Source organism: Hipposideros armiger, unplaced genomic scaffold, assembly GCF_001890085.2.
Source record: "Hipposideros armiger isolate ML-2016 unplaced genomic scaffold, ASM189008v1 scaffold_703, whole genome shotgun sequence".
Lineage (NCBI taxonomy): Eukaryota > Metazoa > Chordata > Mammalia > Chiroptera > Hipposideridae > Hipposideros > Hipposideros armiger.
This window is the reverse complement of record NW_017732053.1, coordinates 362,702-379,650: the sequence shown is the minus strand read 5'-3', so window position 1 is coordinate 379,650 and position 16,949 is coordinate 362,702. Positions and strand designations below refer to the sequence as shown.

At 43.6% G+C, this 16,949-nt stretch overlaps 1 pseudogene; it reads right to left on the bottom strand.

The window, feature by feature from the left end:
- Positions 1 to 9,384: 9,384 nt before the first annotated feature.
- LOC109373290 (ribonuclease UK114 pseudogene) lies at positions 9,385 to 14,328 on the bottom strand (annotated as a pseudogene).
- Between the last annotated feature and the right edge of the window lie 2,621 nt (positions 14,329 to 16,949).

Below are 16,949 nucleotides of genomic sequence, written 5' to 3'. Positions count from 1 at the left end.
GTTAGCTTGACCAGCCAGTTACTGGGCATGCAGAATAAGCTGTATGTCTACATTAAGCAGCCCACTGAGGGGTCTCACACTGTTACCTTTTTACCTGAATTTGGGGGAACCTTGGTGCTGTCCCAATAGGTCAAAGCAAAATAGACTCAAAGCAGCCAAACAGAGAAGGGAATCTGCCAGAACAGGGAGCTGCAGAATGTTGCATGTTTGGCATGCTTCCCTGGGAAAGTGCAAGGGGTTGTATGTTTGGGATTGGCATGTTCTCTGCCCAGTTGGATGCCTTTTTTTTCTAGCTGAGCCATCCTGCCACCTGTTAGCAGCTCAGCGGCAGCTCAGCTTGGTCCGGGAATCGAACCGGCGACCCTGTTGCTCAGAGCTCGCACTCTTGAGCAAGCTCTTAACCAACTGAGCCACTTGGCCGACCTGTATGCCTTTTAAATTATCAATAATAAGAAGTAGCAACAAAACATTCCCTTAGGCTGTCACACTGAGGTTCCACATACCCTCGGACATAGTAGACACAGCAGATTCCTAAGTGAGCTATGTTCCCAAATTCCAGCAGTTAACCCTCCAGCTTTTCTTCCCTTACCACATAGTCACTGCATTTGGAGCAGAACTGCCCTCTACTTCCAGCACTAAATACAACTGGCACAGAGCTGCAAAGACAGCTGCCATGCCCTGCCCCACCCTGCAGACACCCATTTTAAGAGCCAGTGAAGATATTTCTGACTTCTTCAGCATGGTAGTCTCAAAGGATGTGGAAAGAATCCTTGATCCTCTAAACTCCCAGTGTACCATAGCCATGCCCCCTTGTGAGGGTTGAGAAGCTCTGCCACTCTGCCTTCTCCTCTCCTTCTCCTCCACTGGGAGGACATCACAACACTCCTGGGCCTGGCTCTAAGAGGTGGCTCAGCTTGACTGAGGGCCACAGCTGTGGACTGCATTGGTAGGCACAGCCAGTAAGATTCTTTCAAAAAGGGCAGACTCATTCCCTCTACTGGATGTGGCTTGTCCATCACCTTCAGGAGCCAGCCCCTTCCTACCTACCCAGCTTTACTTCTCATGCCCAGAGTTCCAGTCATAAAGCCCTCTGTCATTTTCCTGACCCACCCTCCTCTCTCCAACCCTGGGACTTTGAGCAAATGTTTCCCTCTTCTTGGGAGCCCTCTACCACTTCATGAACTGGTTAACTCCTTTTAACCCTCCAGAGTTCAGCTCCATTATCTCCTCTGGGAAGATTTTCCTGAATTCCTCTTCACCTCTCTCAGGCAGAGTAAGTACCTCCTTGTCTGTATTCTTGTAGCATCCAGTACTTACCTGTATTGTAGTACACTCACTGTTTCCTTGAGTCCCACACACAACTATTTATTTCTTCAGGGTAGAGAACTGTGTGTTTTATTTCTGTCTTTCCAACTCTTACCCAGTGAAGTGGTCATGAATATGTGTTGAATGAATGAATGGCTAGGATCTCTTGACCCAGTGAGTCTCCAGCAGTGAGATAAAATAGAGAAGTGAGGCCATGATCTCAATCTCAATTTTCCAGGCCAACCACCTGTCTAACTAACACATCCACTTCCTGGAAAATTGACTTGTCCACCCACACTCTCCAGTGCTCCCTCTGCCTTCCCACACCCCTACCCAGTTGTCACCCCCACATCTTCACACCCTCCACCCTGAGGCTCCTGAAGGAGACCAAAGTTTTGCAACCCCAAAATATGCCTTTGGGGTATTGATTTTAATCTAGTTATTAAGAAACAAAAGACTCAGAAAGAACCTTTGACCTCCCCTTTCCTGCCTAAAGGAATTCCATAAAAGAACCTGAATCAGGAGGGGGATTTAAGAAAACTCACCTTAGCCTATTTGAATTAAATGTTGCAGACAGGGGGGATCCAAGCAGAAATCTTTTTGCTAGGTTCCCCTCTGTCCCATTGATTCTGGGTGGCCTAGCAAGAATTTGTTTACCACATATTTGCTCTTTCTCATCTACCTCTAAATTGCCTACTTTCCCTTTGAAATCCTAGACACCCCCCTCCCCTTATCCTTTGTTTAGAATGGCATATAAGCCTCAGGTGCCCAATGCATCTTCGGGCCATATATCTTATGGCACCCCAGCATGTTCATCTGTAATAAACTTGGACATTTTCTTCTGTTATTCTGTCCCATGTTAATTTGATTATTAGCCCAGCTAGAAGAACCTAGAAGATGGGAGGAAAGTTATTTTTTGTGCCCCCACACACCCCTTCAATACTTGTTTGCCTAAGAAAACACTAATGTCTTTATGGATGACCGAAAAGAGAGCATGGTGTGTCCTTGAATGTCAACCTTCCTTTCCCTCCTCCTCTTCCCAAGTCAGTAGAATGTTGGCTGCTGGCACCCTTTCCAAACTGTGTTGGACTGGCTTCCACCACCATCCACCCCAGCTCCCACCTGAACTGAGGAGGGAATACAAAACTTCTGAGAGGGTCTAGAGGTGAGAAGTGAATTCAGTTTGAAAAATAAGATGTGTGGAGCAAAACAAAGAGGTTTAGATTGTCAGTATTTAGCCAGGAAAGCTGAGGGGAGGCTTGGTTAGACTCAGTTGTCCTATCCTAGGGAGCTCTTTCAGGCAGGGTGGGGAGATTGGCTGGACGGAAAATAAAATTAGATATCAGCAAAAGCCTCCTTGATGAGCTCAAGGTTTTAATAGATTTCCACTTGTGGGGGTGTCTGCTTGTAGTCACGGTCGGGAGTGAATGTGAGAACCCTGGAAGCATTTCCTACCCTGAAATTCCATGCTCAGGGCTGGTTGTGGCCTTCCTAGGACCCAAGTCCCATTTGTTGGAGCTATTTCTGATCTGTAGTAAGTTAGCTAGGCTGAGAGAATGGGAAAGTGCCACTCCTAAAGCGGGTGATTCACTGGCTCAGGATGTTCTGAGGCAACACTTTGAGCCCCTCAGATCCCAGAACAACAGTCCCCAGTGTCCAGGATACCCTGGGTTAAGTCGGCAATCTCTGCAGAGCCTGATCCTTCAGCAGAAAGGGGGAGGGCCATGATCCTCAGCTAAAACTGTACAGACTTTGACTCCCTGGTAATAACAGCTGCTTCTTCCATTTCTAATTAATTGTGCCAATAATCCTGCTAGGTGCTTATTAGTATCCCATTTAACTGATGCTCAGGAAGGTTAAGAAACTTGCCTGAGGTTACCCGCTAGCAAATGCCAGGGTCAAAATTCTAAACCATAAATGTGACAATAAAACTACTGTACCACACTACTGCATTGCTCAGAGTTCCTCCCAGAGGACCAAAGTGAGTGAGCTTGGGGTGAGTGGGGGTGCTGGGCACAACAATGCAGTCTAGGCTCTTCCCAGGTGTGTAATGAATGAAATGGAAGGCCAAATTCCCCGTGTCCATCAGGCACATGTGTGTGACATATTGGGCTATCTTTGAGGACCAGCATATGAGTAATCCAAGGTGTCTTTTTTGTAGCTACCAACTCAGCCTAGCAAAGCCAGAACTCAGGGCTGTGCAGGAAAAGCAGAGTTGAAGGAGAGAGTGTAGACCTGAAAAGGTGTCCTGCAATAGTGGAGAGAGCCCTAGCCTGAGTCAGAACATCAAGGTTCTTTTTCTGGTTACCACAAAACAAGTTACTTATCCTCTGATCCTCAGTATCTTTATAAAGAAAAGGAAGTGGGGTGGAATAGGGAGATTGTCATAAGTAAATGCCTGATCTACTGACCTCGCTAAGTTATAAAGATGAAAAGAAATCATTGATATAAAAGAACAATGAATGAAAAAAGATACCATATATAGTCATGTTTTATAAAAATCCTAAATTCTTGCATACTTTAATCTCCAGCTCAAAATGCTTTTTTTTCTTTTTCTTTTTTCTTTTTAAGATTTTTTTTATTGGGGAATTGGGGGAGGGGAACAGCTCTTGGGAATCAGGGGAGGGGGAACAGACAAGTTGCTGTCATTTTGTTCTTCAGTCTAGTTGTGGAGGATGTCACTTCACTGGCCCATGTTGGTATTATCATTGCGCTCTTCCCGGATGAGGTAGATCCGTCGCCTGCCTCTGGACGGCCACTCACAGCGGCTCTTGGCAGCTCACACTGGCTGCCGACCACTCACTCTGGCTGCCGGCCACACACGGTACCTTATGACAGCCCACTGCAGCAGGGGCTGCAGCCTACGCTGTCACCGGCGACTCATGGCAGCCCAGCTCCAGGTTGAGCTGTTGTTCACCATCTTAGCTGTAGAGGGCAGTGTCACTGACCCTCATGTGGGAAATGAACCGGGCCCTGCTGCTCAGAGCTGGCGTCCCAAGCCAGCTCTTAACCAGCGCGCCACTAGGCCGGCCCTGGGTCTTGTTTTCTTACATTCAGTTCTCCTATATGTATTGATTGGAGCATTTAATACATTTGCATTTAACGTAATTATTGATAGCTACATAGATATTACCATTTTATTATTTATATTCTTCTTCTTCTCCTCCTCCTCCTCCTCCTCCTCCTCCTCCTTAAAGAAGTCCCTTTAACATTTCTTGTAATACTAGTTTGGTGGTGATAAATTCCTTCAGCTTTTTCTTGTCTGAGAAGCTCTTTATCCATCCTTCAATTCTAAATGATAGTTTTGCTGGGTAGAGTAATCTTGGTTGTAGGTTCTTGCTCTGCATCACTTTGAATATTTCATGCCAATCCCTTCTGGCCTGCAAAGTTTCTGTTGAGAAATAAGCTGACAAACTTCTGGGAGCTCCCTTCTAGATAACTAACTGCTTTTGTCTTGCTGCTTTTAAGAGTCTCTTTGTCCTTAACCTTTGCCATTTTAATTATGATGTGTCTTGGTGTGGGCTTGTTTGGTTTCATCTTGTTTGGGACCCTCTGTGCTTCCAGTACCTGTAGGTCTTTTTTTTTTTCTTTTTTGCCATGTTAGGGAAGTTTTCCATCATTATTTCTTTAAATAAGTTGTAAATTCCTTGCTTTCTCTCTCTTCTACTTCTGGTACCCATATGATTCAAATATTGGTATGCTTGGTGTTTTCTATAAGCTCCTAAAACTATCCTCACGTTTTTGGATTCTTTTTTCTTTTTACTGTTCTGATTAGATGTTTTCTCCTACCTTATCTTCCAAATTGCTGATTTGATCCTTTGTCACATCTAATCTACTGTTGATTCCCTCTAATGTATTTTTCATTTCAGTTATTATATACTTCATTTCTGACTGGTTCTTTTTCATGTTTTCTATCTCCATTTTTATGTTTCTTATTTCTTTGTTGAAGTTCTCACTGAGATCATTGAGCATCCTTATAACCAGTGTTTTGAACTCTGCATCTAGTTGAGTTTTTGTCTCCAGTTTGGAACTTTGTTTGTTCTTTCATTTGGGACATGTTTCTTTGTGTCCTCATCTTGACTTGCCTCCCTGTGTTTGTTTCTATGTTTTAGGTAGGACTTCTATGTCTCCTGGTATTAGTAGAGTAGCCTTATTTAGTAGGTGTCCTGTAAGGCCCAATGACACAGTCTTCCTGGTCACCTAAGCCGGGTGCTCCAGATGTGTCTTTTGTGTGGGTTGTGTGTGCCTTCCTGTTGTAGTTGAGCCTTGATGGCTGTCAGTGTGTCAATGGGAAGGACAGACCCTCAGGCTGATTGGTTGTGAAGACTGGCTGTGACTAGGTATTGTGCAGGGGCTGATCCTACAGAGCAGGATTTGCTTTAGTGGGGCTCTGGTGCTTGCCGAATCTGTCTTTTGGGTATGTCATTTGTGGAGGTGGTTGGGAGGTGCTATGGTGTGGTCTGAAGCTGGCCACCAGGTATGGTAGTTCTGGGACCTGTTGGGAGGGGCTCTGGTGCAGGCCAACTTCATCTGCTGTTTGTGTCCTGCCTGTGGCTACTTAGTATGAGCTACAAAGTTATCTGTAGATGGTTGCCACTTGTGCTGGACTTGGAAGTGGCTGGAAGAGGCTAAGGTGCAAAGCAAGGCCAGCTGCCATTAGTTCAGGGCTTGAGGCTGCTTAGTAAGAGGTACGGGGCATGCTACTGCTTGTTTGGGGTTTTTAAACCTTTGAGAGATTTTAAGAAAGTCTGCAGCATGAGCCAAGGCATGCCATTTATACAGAATAGCCACTGGAAGTGGCATCGGTGGGTGCATCAGCATCTCAGGGAATCACAGTGTGGGACAAATGGTGTTAGCTAGGTTGATGGAAACCCAGATATGGTGGCCACCTGCACATATAGGCTAAGTGTGGGGAGGACTCAACAAAGGAACAATAGCTTCTGCCAGCACACCTGGGAGAAACCTGCCTCTTCAGCCCTCACCCTGCAGCCAGACAATTTATTTCCTCCCTGTATGTCCCTGGCACCTTTTGAGCTGCTGCTCCAGTGCTGGAGATCAGAATGAGTCCTTCTGCAAGTAAGTCTGTGTGCGAGTCCTTTAAGAGGATGCCTGGAACTGCAGCAGCCATCAGTCTCAGCCACAATTTCTGCTGGTTTTCACAGCCAGAAGTTATGGGGACTTCTCTTACTGGAACCATGTGCTGAGGATTCTGGTATGGGACTGGGACCCATTGATCCTCAGGGGAGACCTCAACAGCTGAGATATCCCTCCCAATTTTTTTTTCTTATTGGGGAATCGGGGAAGGGGAACAGAAAAATTGCTGTCCTTTTATTCTTCAGTCTAGTTGTAGAGGACGTTGCTTCACTGGCCCATGTTGGTATTATCATTGTGCTTTTCAGGGGTGAGGCAGTTGCTCGCCGGCCATTGGATGGCCGCTCACGGCGGCTCACGGCAGCTCACACCAGATACCGGGCACACACGCTGGCTGCCAGCCACTCACAGTAGCTTTACGGCAGCCCACTGCAGCAGGTGCTGCAGCCTACGCCATCATGGGCGATTCACAGCAGCCCAGCTCCAAGTCGAGCTGTTGTTCACCATCTTTGCTGTAGAGGGCACAGAGTCACTGGTCCTAATGTGGGATCCGAGCTGGACCCCTGCTGCTCAGAGCTGTTGTCCCAAGCTAACTCTTAACCAATGCGCCACTCGGCCAGCCCTCCCTCCCAATTTTTTTAACCACCACAAGTGGATGTAGGGCCAGCCCATTCTACAACTCTGCCCCTCTTACCAGAAGTTTTTTTTCTGTATATCTTTAGTTATAGGACTTCTGTTCAACTAGATTTCAGGTGGTTCTCAGTGATGGTTGTTCTATACTTCAGTTGTACTCCACCATCTTGACCAGAAGCCTCCAGTTCAAAGTGTTTTATACTCTCAAGTTATATTTTTTGGTGCTCAAAATGGCTCAGCCTAAGTATTTGAAGCATGCCAGGATTCTCTGTGACTCTCAATGGCCAAATCACCTACCTTCATCAAAATCTTGATAAAATCAGTCCCTATGTAGCTGTCCACTCCTTAAATGAATAACCTCAACTCCACTTTTCTGAATAAGCCAAGCTCTTTCTTATCACTGGACATTTGTAAACTCCATACCCTTAACTTAGAATACTTGGTCTGATTATCTCTAACCCCACGTTCTAGGTGGACATTCACAAAGAGAGACTGTGTCTTGTTCACATAGTATCTTCAACAATTATTGCAGCTCGTGGCACACAGTGGGTGCTCAATGAATATTTGATGAATTATACAAATTTCCTTCTGATTTCCCTCCCCATCCTTGCTTATTTTTTCATTGCTATTGAGATGGTGATCTTTCTGACCTCATCCTGTGGGAATACCACAGAGATTAGCTAATTAATAAGGGTAAAGCTCTCCTGACACTTTGTATTAATGTTTAACAGAAATAGCTGTAAGTGTAGTGACTCAGGGAGACAAATGGTAAACCCTTTGGCTTTCTCAGGCCATCATTGATATACAGTTACCCCTATTCTATTTCTATTGCCAGATACTCAGTGGGAGGCCTAACCCCTGGATCCTTCATTGCTCCCTGGACCCTACTCTGCTCTCTTGGCCAGGCACATCTCCAGCATCCATTCTGGAGGCTGAACTCACCCCACCGGGGGATCCTTCTTGCAGCTGTGAAATAGCTGGAGCTTTTGGAAGCACTACAGGTTCTGGAAGCTGCAGTCACCTGCTGCAGAGGTTTCCATCCAAAATCTGATTTTGGGGTCCAGGGTTATGAAGAAGGGCAGTTTACTTGGTTTTGCCCTATGATAGAAAAATGGAGTGGAGTGGTCACTGGCAGTGAATAAATAAAGCAAAAGACCCATGCCAGCTGGAGATCATTGAGAAAAAAATCAGCAAATCCATGAATTATCAGAAATAAACTGGTAGTTTGGAACTTTACTTAATAGACTGTGCTGAAACTACAGATCATTCATGAAGACAAGTGTATGAGGCTGTGTTTTAGACCTTCCTTATTCATTGAAATTTTTGGCACCAAACTCCTAGTCTTCCACTCCGTGCCAAGTCTTGCTATCATCCTGGGTAACTTCAATGTCAAACAGACCAGATATTTACAAACTAGGGATCACAACCCATTAGTGTGTTGTGAAATTGATTTACAGCATTGTGGCTAGATACTTTTTTAAGAAACAAAACAGAAATAAAATATCAGAGTACTTCACATATAGGATGGGTGGTTTTGGAGTAAAACACATTTCAATTGTATATATATATATACACACACACACACATACACATATATATTTATATATAAAATACAATTATATATATAATATTTATTATATATAATTATATATAAAATACAATTATATATAATATATATATGGAGGTGCCAAAAAATGTATACAAGTGGAAACATTGCTCAAGCAATAGTTCACCGTAATCAGAAGTGTCTGGACACTGATGGTAACCACTTTGAGCACCTCTTATAATTGCAGAAGTCAAATGCGACTTGTATTTATCTTTTGTTATCAGTATATATTGAGTATTACAATTTTAATACAGTTTTCCTTTCTTAAAATGGGTATACATTTATTTGGCACCGTGTGTGTGTGTGTGTGTGTGTGTGTGTGTGTGTGTAGCATGTAGTGTGATCACAAAATACGATGAATGTTTAAATTTAAAAAATTCATTACAGTAAAAGACATATTGCCATTAATCCCCCTCACAATACTCCCCCTCACTTCAAACACACTTATCCCATCATTCTTGCCATTTTCTGAAGCAGTTCTGGAAGTCTTCTTTCGTGAGTGCCTTTAGTTGCACTGTCGTGGCTGCCTCAATGTCCTGAATTGATTCAAAACGTTTACATTTTGTGGTCATTTTTACTTTGGGGAAGAGCCAGAAGTTGCACGGTGCCAGGTCCAGTGAATAAGGTGGATGAGGACACACCATAATGGGGTTTTTTTGTTTGTTTGTTTTTGTTTTTCAAATCTGCATGTCTATTTTATTTCCATTAGAAAAATATTAGCTAAATAAAATTTTGGTCCATTTTTTTCCTCTTTTACCTCTACCATTCAAACGTAAATCTTTAATTTTACTCAAGTAAAAGCAGAATCATGTATATGATATGAGAACTAAATATTTCACACCATTAAATTAATAGGATTTAACTGAATTAGGTGTACTCTTTATTATTTCTCAGGAATAGTAACTCATCTTTCCTGCATGTTATTTCCCTTTACTTTTATTCATTTGAGTAACTACGCAATGCAAAGTGTGTCTCTTTTCTTACATCCAGTAATGTGAGTGTACATAAATGTACTTTATAATATCAGTAACTAGATTCATTATCTAATCTTTAATTCATATTCAATTCCCCTTATTATTTGATAGTTCCATAATACTTAAGATATTTTAGTCAGTCTTATACTTTCCAACACTGATTATAAAAATTAAGATGTTCATTTAAAAACATTATTAATATTCCAGACTAAATAACACCGGCATCCCCATTAGCGTGATGCTGTTGTGAAAGGGCCTTGGATAGCCACTGCTTCAATCTCAACACGGCCTCCTTTGGGCAAAGCAGCAACTTGGTATGCAGCTCTCGCAGGAAAATTACTCTTGAAATACTGTTTGTAGATTTCATTGACAGTACCGAAGTCATTTATGTCAGCCAGCAAAACAGTTGTTTTTACCACATTAGTGAAGTCACAGCCTGCAGCTTTCAGAATTTCACCCATGTTAGGAAGAGCTTGTTTAGCTTCTTCTGCCACCCCTCCTGGCACAAGCTGTCCACTTGAAAGATCAATGCCTAGCTGGCCTGAAATGTAAATGGTCCTGTCGACTAACACAGCTTGACTGTAGGGACCAATTGCCCCTGGGGCTTTCGTGGTGCTGATCACCTTTCTGATCAAAGATGACACAGCTAATCTTTTTCCTTTGAGGCCCCCTTGGAGAGAACAATCCAGCACACTACTCCTGATCGCGACTCCATAATGTTTTTATTTGACAGAAATTGCCATACCAGAAGCGATGTGTGATATAGGGCATTGTCATGATGGAGGATGATTTACAGCACACTTTAAAATACACCTTCTCGCAACCGTAGCTCACACCCAACTGACTGCACCAAACAAGTTGAAATGTCACACACTGTTACTAAGTTTCGACACCCACTTTCTGTATTGAAGATCCCTGCCTTTCCATTGAATGGCACTTGGCAGCAGCATTCACTGTAGTTTTGATCAATATTTTACATAAATATATTTGAAATAAATATATATATTTGAAATAAATATATATTATTGAAATATATATATATATATATATATTATTGAAGTAAATATTATTGAAATAAATATTTTACCCCCAAACCAACCTTTAAAAGGGATAGGATTACATACAACAGAATATTATTCAGCTTTAAATGGAAAAGGAATTCTGACACATACTACATCATACATAAACCTTGAGGACATTAAGCTAAGTGAAATAAGCCAGTCACAAAAAGATAAATACAGTATGATTCCACTTATATGAGATACCTTCAATAGTTAGAGTCACAGAGACAGAAAGTAGAATGGTGGTTACCAAGGGCCCGGGGGTGCAGGGAATGGGCATTTATTATTTAATGGGCGCAGAGTTTTAGTTTTGCAAAGAGAAGAATTCTGTGGATGGATGGTGGTGATGGCGACACAATGTGAATGTGCTAAATGCCACTGAATACACTTACTGCATTTAATACAATGCATTTAATACACTTAAAATGAGTAAGAGGTTAAATTTTATATTTTGTGAATTTTGCCACATTTTTACAAAAAGCTATAGGAGAAGCTTCCCAGGTCCTTGACCTTACTTTCAGTGACCACTCACTTCCCACTTCTATTCTCAACGCAACACCCTGGTCCTGGCCTCATTAGGAACTTTATCTCCTACTCTCTGATCTCAACCTCCTATCTGTCCTGCTTTCTCACTCTTCTTATTCCCACTGTATCGATGCCTCTGCCTCTTTAAGCTCTTGGTCACCCTACTTTTTCCTAGTCAGTCCACTTTCATTCCTTCCTGAATTGCTGTAGCAGCCTCCTTACTGGTCTTCATGAGAGTCCTGCTCCCTTTGATTCATCCTCTAAATTGCATTAGGAGTGACATTTCTAAAATTTCAATCTGATCTGAACAGTCCCTGTTTAAAACCCCTCAGAGCTCTTTATTACTCTCTAGGTAAAGCCCTTAGCTAGGCAGACCAGCAAGTCATGATGTGGCCTCTGGTTAACATGCACCCTGTCTCCTGTCCTGCATGGCATTGTGGGGACATTACTTTGACATGCAGGTTTTCAAGTTCACCAAGCTCTCATTTAATTCCACATCTTTTCATCCCCTGCTCCCTTAACCTGGAATCTTCCCCATTTCATGATCTTCACTTGCCTAACTCCTGTTACTTAGGACGTGTTGGCTATGATTTCCTCTAAGAAGTTTCCCTCTACCTTATACCTCATAAGGCTGGATTTGGGACCCTTGAGTGAAGTTGTCTAGCATGTGTTACCTGATCAGGTCAGAGTACTCATCACTGTAATTGCCTGTTTACTTCTCCATCTGCCCTCACTAGACTGTCATTTGCTTTCCTAAAGCCAGGGACTGTGCATAACTCATCACTGCATCCCTGCGCCTATTCCAATGCTTACCACTAAGTACATACTCTCTGAGTGATGACTGAGTGGGCAGATGGGAAGATGTTCAAATGGATGGATTTCACAGGTTTTGAAATTCAAACCTGGGAATCAGGCTCAGTCAACACTTTCAGCCAGAAATACCTTTGATCAAGGCCCAAAGAATGGTTTAGCCAAATTAATAGCAGTTACTATATTTGTATAGCATTCCACAGTTTGTAGAACACTGTCATATATTTTACTTTATTTGACACACTTAATAACCTATGAAGGAAGAAGGAAAGCCATGGTCATCACCATATTATAAATGAGAAAACCACAGGTTGTCCAAGGTTAGAAAGTTAGTAAAAGCAAAGCCTGAACAAGTGCTCACATCTTCCTCCCCCTCGCTTTACCGTGATGCACTGAACCCTCAGGAATGAAAAGAATCAGAACGACTAATCCTAAAGTCAGGATCTTTCAGGAAGCAGGGAGCATACACTAGGGGTGCCAAAAAACTGTACACACATGACTTGTATTCATTTTTTATCAGTATATATTGAGTATTACAATTTTAATACAGTTTTTTTTCCTTTCTTAAAATGTGTGCACATTTTTTTTTTGGCACCTTCTGTGTTTTCTGGCTTCTACAGGGTCCTACCACTGTCCTGGCTCCAGGTGCTTAGTAAATATTAACTGGTTCTGCAGCAGCAAAGCCATCTCTTATATGCCTCGCTCTTACCACACTTTCCAGGAAAAGAAACAAAACCAAGCACCCTAAGGACCAATGTTTAACAGTGTGCTGGGATTTTTCCTTATATTCACCCTTCATCTCTGCATTATAGATCAAGCCCAATTTCTCTTATTTGGTTTTAAGCAGAAATAAATAAATAAAGCATGAATATTATTTATATCCCATCTGTATTCAAAACAGCAGAAAAAGAGAAGAGTTTATCAGTATTCCCCATGTAAATAACCTCTTCCTCTGCCCTCTAGTCCAAGTTAAACAATTCTAATTGCATTGGACATGGTTCACCAGTAAGATTCTGGTTAAAGCCAAGAACAGTGGGAGGGTGACTTTCTGGATCTTGGGCCTTGCCCGTGATACTCATTTTAGTGCCTTTTAGGCACACACAATCCAGTCAGGTGTATCCATAGAGCAAGGGAGCAGTGGGAGGCTCATGGCTGCTGCCTCTGCACAAGGGAAGGTACAGAAGATCGTCTAGAAGCAAAAGCCTTCTCTCCTGCTACACACACACACACACACACACACACACACACACACACACACACACACACCGTAGTCCCTTTAGCCTCTATCTGATCAGGTAAGTGCTGATAACTGCCTTTTGTAAAGTCGAGCCGACCAAGCTCTGATTCCAGGGGCACTGAGAAGGCCCTGCAGCCAGTCCTGGAACTTTCAGAATTATCCCGCCTTCAAAACTGTATCCTGGTTTGCCAAAAATCATCAAATTATCCTAGACGTTCCAAAATTTTTATGTCTAAATTACACCTAAAAAGAAGCTTCTGACATCTAAAATGAATTTTAAAAATCTTTTGGCAGATAATGTGTTTGAACATTTTATTTATTTAGCTGAGCCACCCTGCCACCTGTTGGCAACTCAGCAGCAGCTCAGCTTGTGCCAGGAATCGAACTACTGTTGCTCAGAGCTCGCACTCTTGAGCGAGCTCTTAACCAACTGAGCCACTCGGCCAGCACTCAAACATTTTATTTAAGAAGATCTGGTCACTAAATTTAAGTTTTTCAAAAAGCAGCATGCCCTCTGCTTGCTCTAGCCTGCAATCCCACAGCTGGAGCCTTGTTCTTTTTTATCTTAAGGTGTCATCAGTGCTATTAATAGGCAGGTATATCTGGCAGAGATGCTATTTTAAACTTTTATCAGTCATTTATAACTTAGAGGGAACATGTTTTAGATTTTTTGCTGAAAGCGAAGCTTTGATCAGGAGAGAGAAAGGCAAGCTCATGAGACTAGGAGGGTATACCTCGATCTTTTTGTCATTTCCACACCTTAAAGAGTATTTTTAAACATCTTTTTCCTGATCACCTTGCCCCCTATAAAAATTTAATGCCACAGATATACTGTATATCTGTTTATGTATTGTATGCATATCAGTGCTTTATACACAAAAGGTGTATGGTTTTTTCATCCCCGGAGAACCAATCCCCCTGCTTGTGGGGATAGCTCCCTCATTGAGAACGCACAGTTGAGAAGCCATTATCCAAAGGGAAAATGCATAAATGACTAAGATGTTGAGAGGCACCTGAGTCAAGCTTCCTGCACAGCACTGCTTTGCTTGGTGCGGTCTGCTGCCCCTCTGCAGCCTTGACAACCATGCCCAGACTACAGGAGAAGAGCTTAACCACATGTAGTCTTTCCTGAGCATACAGGTCCCTCTCTCCTGGCCCTGACAGTGCCTAGGCTGGCAGGCCCCTGAAGAAGAGGTAAGTAGACAAGTAGATTCCCAAATGACACTTGTGATTCTCGTGGGGCTGTTCAAGGGTCAGATGCCCCCAGAGGCAGTGGGGTTTAGTCCAGAGGTCTGCAGGGGATGTCTGATGTTTTCACCCTGTGATAGACAGAGGGAGGGCCTGGCAGCAGAAGCATGTGAATGGGGAATGGGGAGAGGAATACCAAGTGCTACCCTCTCTGGGAGGCAATGAGACGCTACTGAGAAAAAGCATCGCGAAGGGCTCCTCTGGAGCCCATGTTGTCTATTTTTGAAATTAATACTAATTACTGCCTTGGTAGCTTAAAATTATCAACTGTTTAATTTTAAAAGAGCCCCGCAGATGAAAGCTAAGAGAAGAAAACCAAAGGAATTAGAGACCCAAGGCAGCAAAGAGCAACAGATAAAAAGCTGCCCCCACAAATGCAAATCCAGATGAAGAGAAGTTAAACAAGATAATGCCAGTCAGGGTTGTCCAAGGAAACAAGAAAGGGTTCTATAAACATAACCAGAAAAAATATTTGTCTTAGCTGATGAGATAACCACACGTGGTCCATGACAGGGATCTTTTGTTGTTTCCTTAATTGAAGCTTGGAAGAGAACACAAACGAGAGCAGAAGTCAGACTACTAGCCCACAGATCTGTGTTCCTGTAAGCCCTTCCATTTTTAATTAAATGCAGCTGAAGTCATTAATACTTGATGCCATCAACCTGGACTGTGGCCTGTGTTTTCATGACGTGCTTGCCCTCACCCTTTCCACCCACCTCCACCCACAGCAACAAACTGGCTAATGGCTTACTCATACTGAGCAAATGGGAGTAAATCAGGAAGGGGCAGATGGCCATGAGTTGGACACAGGCTTAGAGAGGGAAAAGGCTGGACAAACCCCCAGCCTCCACTTCCAGCGACCTCCTTGTTCTCTAGAGGACCCTCACTGTTCATTTTTCTCTGCAGGTTCAGGAGGAGAGCTGGGGTCCTCCACAGATGTGCAGTCTCTGCCCTGTGCTAAGGACAGTTCTAGGACTAGGGATATGGTGGTGACAGACACGTCCCTGCTCCAGGTGCTGACCAGGAGCTCCAGGTGTTGACAAGGATGAGGGACTTTGTGGTAGTCGGAGACAGACAACATTCATAATGACTATACCAGATAATTTCACATACTGAGAAGTGCTATCCACAACATAAAATGGAGATAGAGAAGAATTTGAAGGATTCGTTAGCTCAGGAGGTCTGAGCAGGCGTTGCAACCTGAAAGGTGACACTCATTGAAGTTGTAACCTGAAAAGTGAGGAGGCAGTCATGTAACATGGAGAGCGTTCTGAGCAGAGAGAACATAGATGGAAAGTCACCGAGACAGAAATGAGCTTGGCATGTTCGGAGGACATAAGGAAGGCTGGTAGGGCTGTACCCTAAGGGGCCACAAGGAAAAGAGGGCAATAGCTGCAGAAGCAGGCGAGGCCTGTGATGTAGGGTCCCATAGGCCATGGAAAGGGGTTTAGATTCTGGAGCATGTTTTACGGAGGAGAGTACTATGATATAGTTTCTATTTTAGAAAAATCACTCAGGCTGCTGTGCAGAGGATGGACCAGGCCAGAGGGGCCAAGAACAGAGACAGGGAGTCCGGAGGGGCAGTGGTCCATGGAGGAGAGAGCGTAGTGGTGAGATACGGGCACAGAAGTTAAGGTGAGATGGAGAGGAAGATTCAGTGTGAGATGTAAGAGAAAGCACAGAGTTAGGGATAACTCCTAGAATTTGTCCTGAGTAACAGGGTAAACATTTAACAAGATGGAGAAGACTAGGAAGTAAATGGGTTTGCAGTGAGAAGGAATCTAGTATTCTGGTTTAGATGTGTCTATATTCTCTCTTGGACACCAAAAGAACTTGATGAGCTTGATGCCTCAGTTTCTTCATTGTTATTTTTATTTTTATTTTTTAAAGATTTTATTGGGGAGTTGGGGGAGGGGAACAGACAAGTTGCTGTCCTTTTGTTCTTCAGTCTAGTTGTGGAGGACGTCACTTCACTGGCCCATGTTGGTATTATGATCATTTCGCTCTTCCCGGCTGAGGAAGATTGGTCGCTGGCCATTGGATGACCGCTCACGCTGGCTGCCAGCCACTCACCGTAGCTCATGGCAGCCCACTGCAGCCTACACCCTCGCCGGCNAGGGGAACAGACAAGTTGCTGTCCTTTTGTTCTTCAGTCTAGTTGTGGAGGACGTCACTTCACTGGCCCATGTTGGTATTGTGATCATTGTGCTTTTCCCGGCTAAGGCAGATTGGTCGCCAGCCCTTGGACGGCTATTCACTGAGGCTCACGACAGCTCATGTCGGCTGCCAGGCACTAATGTTGGCTGCCAGCCACTCACGGTAGCTTACGGCACCCCACTGCAGCCCCACTGCAGCCTACTCCTTCGCCAGTGACTCACGGCAGCCCAGCTCCAGGTTGAGCTGTTGTTCACCATCTTATCTGTAGAGGGCAGTGTCACTGGACCATGTGGGATCCAAAG